The 4,110-nt window shown below is 48.3% G+C and overlaps 1 non-coding gene across 1 annotated transcript; it reads left to right on the plus strand.

The window, feature by feature from the left end:
- Positions 1-2,397: 2,397 nt before the first annotated feature.
- On the plus strand, positions 2,398-2,470 carry TRNAR-UCU (transfer RNA arginine (anticodon UCU)). The gene has a single exon. It is a non-coding gene; the product is annotated as a tRNA-Arg (tRNA).
- The last annotated feature ends 1,640 nt before the right edge of the window (positions 2,471-4,110 follow it).

Here is a 4,110-nt window from a genome sequence, read left to right on the forward strand (position 1 = left end):
AGCTATGTTTCTCAGTGTAGACCAGTGGATGGATCTGAGCCAGGGTCCTAGGCTTTCCTTGTGCCAGTGACACCATCTGGAAAATGGATTTGTAACCTCATAATAAAGAGTTCGAGAAATGAACTCATTGAGGGGAACTTTGGGCTGTGGGAGTTGGGGTGTTAAGCTGTTTAAGAAGCCCAGGAAGACTGTGTTGGCTGATTGTTCTGGGAAGGTTTACAAATAGTAATGTTTTGGTTACAGATTACAGGTGTCTGCTCAACTGATATCCCAGTAATGGAGTCCCTAGAACATGCAGCCAGTCTGGGTTAGGCGTGAGAATAGCAGGAAGTGGAATTTACCTTTGGCAATCAACACAGAAATTCCCAGGAAGGGGGATGGATCTAAAAGCAAGGGGATGGGATAGAGATTTTATTAAGCAACCAGTCCAGTGCCTAGCATGGAGTGGGCCTACTACAGAAGGATGCTACTACTGTTACTCTAGAGAGAGTCTGAGAGCCAGGGATTGAACTGAGAGTCACAGGGATGAGGGACAAAGAGAGGCTGGCAGGAACGGCCACAAAGGCAGAGATCATGAGGAGTCATCGTCCTGCCCACAGGCGTGTTCAAGGGTGTGGCAGTTAAATGTTTTCATGGACTTTCTCTGGGATGCAGGTTGCTAGGAAAAGAAGCGAGGCCCCGGTTTACAGATGAAGACGTCAGCTATGCTTGGAGCCGGGATTTATAATATTTTACTGTCAGCATCACCCCATGCCTCAAAGACCATGTGCTTTCTTTCTCTTTCTACTGCATCACCCCTCTAGTATTTTTCAAGTATTGGGGGGAGTCAGCTGAATTCCTCGAGGAGAGGGGTTGTGATTGGAAATTCTGAGATTATGGACTTAAGTGGCTTCATCAAACTGGCAATCCCTGAGGCCAGGGATGGGGTCTATCCATCCCTCAGATTGGGAATTCTCAGCTCATGGCAGCTTTTTACATTTTGGGTGAAAAGCAGGGCTGGGCTGGCCCTGCCATGAAAGTCGCCCCTGAGCTGGACTCAGCCTCTTTGAAGCCTCTTTGTATGAAGATGGTGGAGACTGTCCTAGGGTCCTGGCGAAGCAGTGGGACCCAGCCACATCCCAAGAGGCGGGACCAAGAGTGACAGGCAGGGGACAGGTGTCAGGTCACACAGGTCACACCCTGTCACGCCTGCTGTTTGCACGCCCCTCGGGCCGTTTCCTGCATCTTGCACCCCACGCTCTTGCTGCTCTGGGAGCAGACGTTGATGTGGGAGAAGCTCCAAAGAGCTCCACGAAGACTACCAATAAGTGTGCTGTGCTCCTTGCTAATGCCTGAGTTATTGCTTTCCCTTCTCCTCATATGAAAGGAGCGTTTTATGGGCTTGGGTTTAGGAACAAAGCATAAACAGTGGCTAGTTTTTTCGTTCTGACATGGTGAAGCTAAGGCCGGATAGGGAAGTGCTGGAGGAGAATGAGGAGGCACGGAGGTGAGAAGTGGGAGGCAGGCTGGGGGTGTGAGTGGGGAGGGTTCAGCCGGAAGGAGGAGGGAACAGTGGGGCAAGGGGGTGAGTAAAGATCTGAGGAGTGGGGTAGAGGAAGACAGTGTCCGAGGAGGGAGGCAGGAGTGGATGCTGCTTGGTGAGACATTGCATTCATCTCCCAAGAGCTCCCTGCCCATGGGAAGGCGCTGAGAGCCAAAGGCAGCAGTCAATTCCAATTAGAAAAGCGTCGACTCCCTGGAGACGCTGTCTGGTCTCAGATGCCAGGGGTGCAGAGCGTGGCTTGAAGGCCAAGCAAGGGGCTGGGGTTTTCTCAAGTTTTTCTGGCCCCAGGCCCCCATCATCCAGGTTCCTACATGCTATTTTTTTTTAATCCCTGAATCTGGAGTTTGAGGTTTTAGAGGGAAAGGACTTGATGCTTCTCTCATTTGGTGAAGGAGCAAGGAGAAGTCTTAATTCAGGGTGCCTTGATCTGGTTCTTCTCCTTCTGTGCATTCATTGTGCCGTTTCATGTTGGGAGTGGAGATGGAGTGAGACAGAGGGGGCAGGACTCCATCGAACCCCAGGTGCCGCCCCCCAACCTCAGCGTGCCTTTCCTTTGTCTCTGCACTCCTCCTGCTGAGGGCCATCTACTGCTTGATGGTCTGTTAACTATGGGTCGCCCTTTATGTGTTGACTCAAATTTATTTCCTTTCTGGAGTATATCCTGACACTCCCAGTCTATGTTCCCACATCACCCTGTATTTATCTTTATTATTGTTTGTGTCATGCTGAATTTTGATGGTCAATGTTATCCATGCAGCATTAACTGGGTGAGGGGGGTCCTTAGGGGGCAAGAATGGAGTCTTATTTACCTTTGTATGTTAAGTATAAGGTCGGAAACATGGTTAAGTGGAATTTCCCTGGTGATCCAGTGGCTAAGACTTTGCACTTCTAATGCAGGGGGCCCAGGTTTGATCCCTGGTCAGGGAACTAGATCCCACATGCTGCAACTAAGAGTTCACATGCTGCGACTAAAAATCCTGCATGCCGCAACTAAGAACTGGTACAGCCAGATAAATATATATTAAAAGAAAGGAGGGCTTCCCTGCTGGCTCAGTGGTAAAGAATCTTCCTGCCAATGCACCAGATGCGGGTTCGATTCCTGGGTTGGGAACATCCCCTGGAGGAGGAGTCTCTGGTATGCCCCTGGAAACCCACTCCAGTATTCTTGCCTGGAGAATCCCATGGACAGAGGAGCCTGGAGGGCTGCAGTCTATGGGGTTGCAAAAGAGTCAGGTATGATTTAGCCACTAACCAACAACAAAAGAAAGAAAGAAATGTGGTTAAATATCCACTGGTGCTCAAGGAAGGAGGAGAGGAAGGAACCGCAGAGAGGTGTCCAATGCAGCGGAAGACGCATGGACCTTGGGTTGAGACAGCCAAAGTTACATCTCTCCTCTGTTATTTCCAAGCTATGTGGCCTTGAGAGATTACGTTTCAAGGTTGCCATAAGGATTGAAGTAGCATATACACACTGCTTATCACACACCCTGGCATGTAGTAAGTGTTTAGTAGATAGTAGTGATTATACACCAGGCCTCTGGAGTGATAGGGTCAGTCCTTACCTATGCCTCCCCTTTACTCTGCCATCAGTTTTATCCACAGAATCTCCAGACCATTTTTTCTAGGAGGCAGACATGGATTTTTTCATGGGCAGAAACAGTCTTCTTGCATCTTTGCCAGAGTTGTCAGCATGTCTGCCACAGGACTGTTGATAGGAGGTGCAAATGTATTTCCTAATTTGAGACGATGGTGTTTGGAATGCCTGCCACTGGGCTATATTTAGCTCTGAATTCCCCAAATAGCAACAGGGAGGAAGAGCCTCCCAGCCAAATATCTCCCATCCAGCTGGAAAATATAGCAGTCATAATGATTATTTTTATTATTGCTATTATTATTTGTTGGCTAAATGAATTAATGGAACTTGAGTATCCATTGGCACCTAGAACGCTGGGGTCTCAGAATACCCCATCAGAGCCCTTTGAATGCTACGCAGTCAAATATAACCCATCCTACAAACAAGGAAACTGACACTGAAAGAGGAGCTGTGACTTGTATACCCAACATCAAAGCCTGGATGAGAACCCAGTTCTTTGGATTCTAGATTTGATGCTGTTTATTAAGTTCTAAGGGGCTTCACACAAGGGTGTTGAGCTGGCTTTGACCAAGAAGCTGGTCATTCTCTGGCTTATTCCTATGTCTGTCTCTGTCTTTCAAGGTCTTCGCTCAGGGGGCCACGTGGAACATGAGATCAGGAGTTAGAAGCCCTGCCTTTTAGTCTCAACTCTGCCTGACACTAACTACATGAGCTTGGGTTGGTTGTTTCACTTTCTGGGGTTCTGTTTCTTCATTCAATGCCCATTATTTACCCATCTGTCCATTTATTCATCCACCCATCCATCCAACAAGTGTAGATAGAAAATCCACTTCCAGTGGGGAAGTACTATCATCCCTGCCCTTTAGGGTTTACATACAACCTCTGAGAGGTAGTAGAGATCTACCTGGCATGTCCACAGAGGAGAGTTATGAGGAACTGGCCACATTTAGGAAGGGGACAGAGGCATGGAGAA

Source organism: Bubalus kerabau, chromosome 3, assembly GCF_029407905.1.
Source record: "Bubalus kerabau isolate K-KA32 ecotype Philippines breed swamp buffalo chromosome 3, PCC_UOA_SB_1v2, whole genome shotgun sequence".
Taxonomy (NCBI): Eukaryota; Metazoa; Chordata; class Mammalia; order Artiodactyla; family Bovidae; genus Bubalus; species Bubalus kerabau.